At 35.7% G+C, this 10530-nt stretch overlaps 1 pseudogene; it reads right to left on the bottom strand.

Annotated features, from left to right (window-relative positions):
- Positions 1-4895: 4895 nt before the first annotated feature.
- LOC141830996 (transcription repressor OFP3-like) lies at positions 4896-6425 on the bottom strand (annotated as a pseudogene).
- Between the last annotated feature and the right edge of the window lie 4105 nt (positions 6426-10530).

Genomic DNA, 10530 nt, shown 5'->3' with positions numbered 1-10530 from the left:
AAAGATCTTAAGTCACAAGAAGTTAAACTAAATAAGTTCCTAGATAAGTTTACCATTCGCTTAAATATCTTAAATATGGTAAAGAGCATGATTGGGTTAGGACATAATTACAAATTTAAAGAAAATGTTTATTCATCAAGCATAGTTAAGGGCCAACCCAACCAAAGAAAGTGACAAATAGACCTTCTTGGAGTGACCTTTGAAAAGACAAAAATGTCCTAAGAAATAGATCTCTAACAAGTATTATCTAGCCAACCTCATTGATCCTTAACAATTGATGGAGGAGAATTATATGGTGGAGAAGTTGGACAACAAGGAAATAGAAAGATACTTTGAAGAAATGCTAATTCGCCTTCACAAGACAAGCATCCAAAAGAAAATAGACAACTTTATTCTCAATATTATTATTGATCCCAAAAATCCTCTCCAACTCCTTCACACAAAAATTATTTAAAGACTTAAATTAAATGCAATAATAAAGTGCTTTAGTTTTTCCTTAGCACAACTTTCTCTTTAATCTTTCAGTTCCCTAGCTTTTAACTTCAACTCCCAAGCCTTTGTAATTTACTAGGTAGACTGCCTTTCCAATTCTCCAACCTTTGGCTCAACTCCCTAGCCTTTGGTGATCTACCATGCATCAACTATATTAGGTGCCCAAAAATATAATCTACTCTCTTTTTGGATTGGGTTAGATGGTGCCAACAATCAAGTAGAGAGTGATTAAAGCAATCCTAGTAAGTAAACACAATATTTTGTGTCTAATTTCATGCTAAACATTAGAAATACAACTGATAATAAAATCTTAGATATTCTCTAAAATACCTTTTTCCATGATAGTAATTAGAAGGTAATGGTGTATGCTCCATAGCAGGCAGATTGTTTAGCACTTTAACGCAATAGATAAATACATTTTAGAATACTTTAAACAATTGAGATATAGTGGTTCATCAACATCATTTAGAAATAGATACTTTGACTATTCACTATATATTGAAGCAACATAGTCTGAATATTACCCCCAGGTTATGGTGTTGTGGCAGGATATATTATGCAGTCTTTCAACTCATGATTTAATTCTTAACTACGGTGCACTGTAGGATATTTTTCTCCAGTAGGATGACAAATCAAAGATGTTAAGATGTTGGGTTGTTGGATCACCCGCTACAAGCATTTTTGAATTTAGACTGATGGGCAATGGAAATTTTTCGTGAGATCGAATCAGTCATTCCAAATTAGGTGCTAGCTAAAAATAATAATAAATAATAAACAAAATGGTCTAAAGAAGATTATGCATTTATTGCTTCACCATGATGAACCACATAATGTTCATAGGGACAAGGTATGTTGAGCACTTCATTGACTAACATCCTAATAATGTAATCATTTCTAGTTGAGGTGTCATTTGCTACAAATAGTGAGTTCACCCTAGGATGCACCTTTGATGTCCTTGTCTCCACATCACTATCAAAAATATGGATTAACAGATCATTGCATAAGCATTATTTGAGTTTTTCCCTCTCTACTAATCCATAAATTAAATTGTATAAATAATTTAACACTACTTTAATTTTTAAAACTAATGATGTTTGTGATTCATTAACTTAAGACTTGTCCATATGCAATGAATCATATATATGTATAATAATTATGCATTTAATTTATGAAATGATTTCTAAGCTTAGACCTAAGTCCAAAAAAGAATATGAACAAACAAGAAGGTATATCTCTATCATGGATATCAAACTCTTAATCCCAACAAATTGACATCCAATAAAATAATTGTAATTATTAAATGCATACTATTAGCGAGGCATGATTAAATTATAAAAAATCATATACTTGGGATAGCAACAATGAAGTTGATACTTGATGGTACGTGAAATCTTATTGAGAGGTGCGTAGAATCAAAATTATATCAACACGAAATGCTATGGTACCAAAATTATATCATTCTAATTAATGATTGAAACTCCGACATGATTTAAAATTTTAAACTTTGATCGTGATTGGGTGTAGGGTGATGAAACCTCACTTTCTAGTGGACAAATGTCAATAGAAACATGATCGCGAGGAGTGACTAAGAATTAATGATTGATGAGCCAACACTTACAATTTAAACCATAATCTAAGCTTAATCAAATATAAGATAAATGTCAATTTTATCATGAGGCTAGTAAAAGTGTTGATGGATTGAACTAATCTAATAGCCCAAATTGTGAAGCAATTTGAGTGGTCCGTTTCATAATTATTGTTTTCATATTAACTATTTCATCGACTATTAATTTGATTATATGGGACCAATAATTAAAGCAGTAGAACTGATATTAAATATAGCAAAAAACCAAAACAAAGCAGCTGAAGATACAATGAATCAAGCACAATGTAGGGTTCCTGCAAGTTTCGTCTTCACTGCAAACAAATAAAGGCCACACAGAATATAAACAATGCAAATCGACAAGTTCTGATCAACGATGATGGTTAACCCTAGCCTAGCATGAATATATTAATGTTTAAGGTTCTTTGATGCACTTGGAATTAAGCTTCTTCCAATTGGTGATCGGTCTATTGTCTGTTTCAGATTTTACTCTTTCAATTATATGAAGTTTGTGTCTGTTCAGGATGTGTCAAATCATTTCTTTCACTATGTTTTCTCTTTCAAAATGCCCATCAGCCTTTATTCATAGTTAATAATGAACCCATATGGTGCTGTAATAAGCTAGCAAGAGTTCTAAATTAAAGATCAATTGATACCTTACTCTCCTAAAGCTACTTTGTTTCACATTCTTGTCTTGTCGAGTTCTCCAAGGCCATGGAATTAACTTGGGTTAAAGGAGTTTCACATTCTCCTAGCTAGCTAGCTAGCTAGGGCCTTCATAAGTTCGTAAGAGAAGACAGCACAATCAAGAGCCATGCATCTTGTTCTTGTTTACATTCATCGAGGGCATGAGATGATTATCAGCATGCATTCTTCTTTTCAGTAAAAGATGGAATCAACCACCCAGCGGTCTCACACGGTCAGTTCTACGATCATTTGTGAGGAATTAAATTGAGAAATTGCAGTTGGCCACGACGGGAGAGGACATTGCCTCGGCTTCATAGAGATTCGATCCTTTTCCACTTTAACAAATCTGTCCCACACTAACAAACTTAATCATGCCCCGGGAGCATCAACATGCCTTCTCCAACTTGATGAGAAGAGTGCTATTGTGGTGTGCTCTAGAGAGTTATTTTAGAGTAGCGTCTTCTAAAGGTTACTTTCATATCTAATTTTCTCTTTTGATGTTAATACATTGTAAGTCTTTTTCGTGCTAATGTAGATATAATTAAGCCCCATTATATAACCATCACTTCTTGAAGTCACAACGGTGTTTGAAAAAGTGAAAAGAAAAATAGATGGGAAATAAATTTTAATATGAATGAAAATTTAGGTCCACATCAGAAATTTTAGGAGAACATGATTGATTATATTATATTGTGAATTCATATAGATGAGAGACGTTCTTTTGTGTGGCTGTAATGATTGATCATTAATTGTCAATCAACCGAAGTACTGGTGCTTAATTAGGTGATAACGTTCGAGTACTATTTAGTTCGCCACAAACAAATAGGTGTTTGATTGCTAATGTGATTGTGCTCTACAAGGCCTGACAACTCAGTTCAAGTTATTATACATAATATTGGTTATATGATTACTAATTTAAAATATAATTTAATATTGTTTGGTTCAATTTATTTATTTTGAGTAAATAAAATATAACAAGTTTAACATTTACTATATTACCCTTGATTCAATTTATTTTTAGAATAAATTATATTAAATTAATAATATTAATGATGATAATATATTAAAAATAAATATTATTTATTTATAATTTTTTTAAATTTAAAATAAATTTATATATTTTTCAATAAAATAATTCATTAAAATAATTATTTTAATGATATAATTTATTAAATTAATAATTACAATTCATTAATTATATTTTTTAAAATTTAAAATAAATATATATATTTTTTAATAAAATAATTTATTAAAATAATTTGTTAAAATAATAAATATAATTCATTAATTATATTTTTTTTAAATTTAAAATAAATTTATATATATTTTAATAAAATAATTCATTAAATTAATAAATATAATTCATTAATTTCATTTTTTAAAATTTAAAATAAATTTATATATTAATAAAATAATTCATTAAAATAATTATTTTAATAAAATAATTCATTAAATTAATAAACATAATTTATTAATTTTATTTTTTAAAATTTAAAATAAATTATCTCTTTTAAATTTATAAGTATTTAAATTAAAATTTATTAAATTAATTAATTCGATTTCAATTAGATTTCACGGTATATTTCAATTAACTCAGTTTTAATATCGAAGAGTAATCATGAAAAAAAATTTCGTTAACCTTTAGAATCATAAAAAATCTTAGGCTGCTAAGATAATCATATTTCTGGATTATAACTCAGTTGCTAATGTGTCGATGACACTGCAGTACTTGCAAATCCATCATAACATAAATTTTAGATAAATAATTAAGATTATCAACAATAATCCTCAACTAAATACCCCTTCAATGTTCATAAACATGGCTATTGTGTGATCTAGACTCTTAGAGACCCAATGGTAGCCCTCCTTGGTGTAAATATTAAATACCCACATTATTAAGTTGCCTCTAAAATGCCTTGCGCCTTTAATGAAGAACACCTCTAAATTCTTGGCATTGAAGAACAGAAAAAAAAAAACTAGTTTCAACTAGTTTCAACTCTACTTTTTTTTTTTTTTTGCTAGATTTCTTTTAGATACAATTGGAATCTATCAAGTTACTGCATATACTTGGAGAATTATTGTATTCTTCTGTAAAAGATAGAATATGTCGATCATATACCTGGAGATTTATTGTACTCAAACATTATTTACGCGAGTTTAATTCGATAAACACGGACCGAAAGCGGTCGCCGATGGGGATTTTACAGTTGGACGGTGTCAGTGAGATGGAACCAAATCTGGCGGAAGGCCTTGACGACCACGTCGTGATGCTCGCTGGAGTTGAGCAAGAGATAGCAAGCAAGCAGCTCCTCTAAATCCTCCGACGACCGGATGTTGTTCACCGCGATCATCTCCACCATCGACTCCCGGAAGTCCCTCTGCGGGTCCGACGAGCACTTTACCACGGCGACGCCCCCCGCCGGAAGTCCCTTCCCCTTCTGCTCTGTGGCCGCCGGCAGCTGGCGGTGGACCTTCTGGCTCATGAGTCGCGGCGAGTTGGCTCGCGTCCGGAGGCGGCGGCGGCGGCAGGGAGAGCCCGCCTTCGCATGGCTTGGTTTCTCGCTCGTGCTCTTCTCCTTCGCCAAGATTAGATTTTGATCCTTGCACGAGTTGCCATCCACGATCTTGTCCTCGAATTCGACTTCTTTGGGCGATCTCTTCGTCGAGATCGGAGGGAGTTTGAGCTCCGAGACCGAGTCGAGGTCGAACTCATCCAGCTTAGAGTTCTTGCTGGAGTCCAGGTCCGTGGCGGAGGACGTAAACCCGCAGCTTCCGGAATGCAACCACGACTCCACGTCGTCGGACTCGAGCTCCACGAAGCAGTCTCGCCGACGTGTCCACGTCTCGGACGGCGACTTCGCCGGCGGCAACGATTCATTCATCCGTCGAGCGGCAGCCGGGGGAGACAGAGGACGCGACCAACCCGGGCCTCGCAACCGAAGCCCGGAGGGGCTGCTTCTTCCTCCTCGAGTTCCGGTGCGGCTCAAGGGGGAAGGGCCAGTCCGAGGCCTTGTGGTGGTTGGACGAGAAGGATAACCTCTCGCCCTCTCTCCTGCTGGAGTAGTAGCAAGACGCTCTATTGGGAAGCAGCTTGCTCGCCGGCGGCGCCACAGGTTCCGCCGCCGCCGTCGCTCTCGACGACTGTCCGCTGCCACTCTGTCTTCCCCGGTGACCCATGCCCTTCATCCTCTTCAGCCAAGTGTTCGGCAAAATGTCTGAGAGCCGAAACCTGAGGTTTCCCATTACAGAGAAGCCAAACAGAATCCAAAAGCAAAAAAGGAAAGCTCGCACTGGATGTGGCCATGGCGAGAGAGGGAGGAGGGTGATAAATAGGGAGGAGGAAAGGAGAAGGAAGGTTTGTCCTCGACCATTGGCAGGGTCCATGCAGCAGTAATCAGTAAACAAGAACGGAGCACGAGGGCGAGGGCTGTGATTAGTATGAGAGCTCACACCAAATCTTGCTTGTTCTATTGTCGGCAGGTGCCTTAATTATCGGTCTCAAAGTCGAGGACTTTCTCTTGTGTGATCGTAGAAACTGAAGGTAACAAACGAAGAATTCACCATGAACTCATGCTTTTGTCTCTTGTTAGCAAATGCCTCTTCAGATTCAGAAATTTGCCATATCTTGTGTTCATTTCGAGTATTCGGGGTCATGGGGGTTTCGATTTAGCTGTCGGCGCCATGTCTCTTTGTATCGGTGCAGTAACTTTGATGTTCTTCAGTGAAATTCTCATACTTTCTGGTTACTCAAAGAGAAGGGTATTTCGTAGCTGTGAGAACAAGCCAATTCGACACCCAACTCGGCCAAGCAAAGCCGGCCCGACTCCATAATCTTGCTTTCCTCCTCGAACACTGCATCAAAATCTTGAGAACGGTCGACATTTCCATCCAACTCGACTTTTGTTTTTTTTTCCCACACCTTCGAGATACTTTTCTCAAGCTAACAAGAATCAGGTGTCAATCATGTAAGGGAACTACGAATGTAGGGCTTAATAGGGGCTCTTAGACACGCATGGTTCAAGATGTTGGGCAATTTTGTTGTTGGAAATTACAAGAGAAATTGTTGAATTGAAATGAATTCAACTTTAATTTATCTGTTGGAAGGTCTGAGCATATAATCTCAAATTGCTAGCGAGGTCTGTTTGACGAAGTTTTTTAAATGCTTCTCGAGTCAGAATAGTAATCGCTGATAGATCCATGTATTCGAGTGCTCTGGAATCAAAGTGGGAAGTTGGGACTCCGAGTGCTCTCGAGTCCTAATGGGAAGGTAGGAGTAGTAGAGTGAGTGTCGAGTCGACTGAGTACTCCAAGTGCTGAGTCACCGAGTTGAGGCCGAGTGCCTCCGAGCTGATACTGAGTGGTCGAGCCACCAAGTATAAAGTAGGTTGACTACCCAAGCGTGCCCGACTGCCGAGTGGCATGTCGAACGTCGAGTGGAGTGAGAAGTCGCTCGACTTCCAAGTGTTGTCCGAGTGCTAGGCGTGGAGTTCAGGTGCTCGAGCGTGGAGTTTAGTTGTTGGAGAAAGTACTCTCGAGTGAGTTTTTGAATGTTTGAAAACTAAGAAGCTGAGATCTACATTTAACGCAGTTTCTTAAAACAGATTTGCCCCACCTTTGACTGTGCTTCAAGGTTGTTGTAGATTGTTTGTTTCCTAGGATACAACGGCAAATCACAATTCTCACCAAAAACTAGTGGTCACAGCGAACAGAAAGGTACATAATACTATTATGGCTATTTGACGAGCAAGAGATGTCATACAAGATCTCGCCTCTTTATGTAGGAGTGCTTCTCCTTTGGCTATGTTACATGACTAATTAAATGTCATTTATTGCCCGGATCGAAACGCTGCTACCGACCATTTTACATATTCTCCATTAACTAATGCATTCATTTATTTACACTTGAACAAACAAAAGATCGAATCGAATGGCGAAATATTAATTTATTCTCTTGAATAAATTTTGCCTCGACCAGTCCGGTATTCGACACACGTAGGTCATACTCGCACACAAGTCAACTTGATTCAATACAATCTAAGTTCTAGATTTACACTCCTTGCGTCTCACGCATAAAAAAGAGCCTCTGTCCTTGCATTTGTTCACAACATACATACTTGTGTAACAATAAAATCACGAGACTTCCAACATGGAACTAAAAATCCATTCACAATGATGCTTCCTTCTTTCATCCACCTCACATTTCGAACACAAGATCAGCATTTCGCAATCTTTCACATGGCAAGCAAGAGAAGGTGACGATGAAGTTTGGTCCCTAGATGTTTGTTTGTGACTAAATCATTAGGCCGAGGAAGGCGATAACTCATATAATTTGTTCGCGGGTTAATAGGGATTCTTAAACACACATGGTTCGTGATTAGCATTTCAAAATAAGGGGGGCAATAGATCCAATGTTATTATTGGAGAACACAATCATTGTGGTTTCTAAATCGTTGACCGAATCCAAGGTGTCGTCATATATATTCATGTCCTAATACTGGAAAAGATGTAGAGCCATTTGGAACACCCGAGGCTCCAACACGTGTGGAATCTATTGACACAGCAGTTGCATGTTTGTTGGACCATCAGTCATTTGATCCTACATATGCAGATCCAACTATGGTTTAGAATTAACCATTCGATAGTTTGAAATTATGATTTGACGATTTAAAATTATTATTTATATTTTTGATTATAAAACAATATATTTAAAAAATTATAAATTTAGAAAAATAAAAAAGACTTAAACGTATTTAAATGGACAATGGATCCAGAATCAAAACTCAATTAAAATTCACATAGTTACTTACTTTTTTATCTTTATTATTAACATTATTTACTTACTTTATTTTCCATTCCTATAGTTCTAGTTCCTTTAGAATCAAAATTTACTTCATGCTCCTCTAGAACTAAATATTTATTCCATAATAATAATGGGCACAAATGATTAGATAAGATAGAATTTCTTTGTTACGATAGATAGAGATGTTGTGATAACTTTGAATCTTCTACAATCACTATTATAAAATTTTAAAAATCAGAACTCATTATTTGTTTTACTAAAATTTAAAAAATATATATAAAATAATATTCAAGTACTCATTAAATATTATTGCTTTATAATTATCTTCGCTCTTATTATAATTTTAGATCGGAAGAGTCTAATTTATGGGGTTTTAAAGATGAGTTGATTATGATTTTGACTAGTTGAACTTGGTCAACAAGTAACTAGCCTATTGACCCGATTACGATTTTAACCCAAGTTTGAAGCACAATCCGCTTGTAGTCTACACACATGGCAAACTAACTTGGGCATAAGTGAGATGCCTTTTACATCCCATAATCCAGCAAGTTTTTGTTCTCATATGGAAACCATGCTAGCAAGTAGATCCATTAATTTGGATTGATCTCGTTTAAGTGAGTTGGATTAAAATTTTATTAATATATCGTCTAGTAAGTCTGAAAGGGCCAGTCTGCATGAATTACGGATCTAGGTGGACTGGCCGATGGTGAGCTCGGGTTGGTCCGCAAGTTGAGAAGAAAAAAAATCAAAACTTAAAACTAAAATGAAAAAAATTTAAAGGGCTTATAAGTTGATTCACCTAATTTGCAATCTAAATTTAAAAATTCTAATTTTTTATATTTTATATTTTATTTTTTGATGAGTTTATGAGCCGACTCAGCTAACTCGTAATTCGCATTAAATTAGATTGGATTGAAAATCTAATAGGACTACGGAGCATGATCCTCAAAAGTTCTCGTGACCCACCACAACAAAGGAGGACAATGGTCCTCGCTCATGACATAGCATGAGAGGCTTTCAGTGATTAATTATATATCAACTATGAACAAAGGCTAGCTGATGGCAGGCCATTAATTTTTAAAAGAAATACAGTAAGAGTACTGGGAGAAACGACTTGACATATCCTAGAACACACATCACACAAACTTCTTAAAAGAAAGTAAAATCTGAAACAGACGACAGACAGATCAATTCCGAGAAGCTTCCGAGTGCATCAAAAAAACCTTAAACTAACATTAGTATATATAATTCTGCAAGGGGGGTTTTCATCTTTTCAAAACCATGCATTTTTGGTGATTAATATTCATCGTTAATCAGAACTTGTCGGTTTAATTTGCATGTTATACATATATATATATTGTTCGTTTGCAGTGATGATGAAGCTTCCCAGGAAGCCAACGTTGTGGTTGATTCATTGAACCTTATGAGTTGTAGGCCACGCGTTGAGGACGACAGACAAACCTGCAGGGAGCAGATACCAACCTGGATTCACTTTCCACGTTTCTTTGTCTTCAGCTGCATGCTTTTGGTATTTTGCTATATTTCATGTCGGTTCTACTGCTTTTATACTTTTATATATATATATATATATATATATATATATATATATATATATATATATATATATATATATATGGCTCTGATACCAATTTTTCTCAGTGGTTTTGTTCTGATACCAAATTTTTAGAGAGTTTGCTCTGATTTCAACTTTTCGGAGAGGTTTTGCTTTGATACCAAATTTTTGAGAGAGTTGCTATGATACCAATACTGTTTTGAGAGGTTTTGCTTTGATACCAGTTTTTCAGAGGTTTTGAAAATTTTCTGAGTTTTTTTGCATAAACGCAAGAAGGTAACTATGAAAAGCAGTAACACGCAAGAAAGTAACTACTGTATCAACGCAAGAAAAACAAGCTAAGCCTAGGTTCAGAAAAGAGATAAAGGAATATAT

The sequence above is a fragment of the Curcuma longa genome, chromosome 6, assembly GCF_044706935.1.
Source record: "Curcuma longa cultivar G26 ecotype Majalengka, Jawa Barat chromosome 6, ITB_CL_G26_1.1, whole genome shotgun sequence".
NCBI classification, from domain to species: Eukaryota; Viridiplantae; Streptophyta; class Magnoliopsida; order Zingiberales; family Zingiberaceae; genus Curcuma; species Curcuma longa.
Note: the sequence above shows the minus strand (reverse complement) of the source record. Positions and strands in the feature narration are given on the sequence as shown.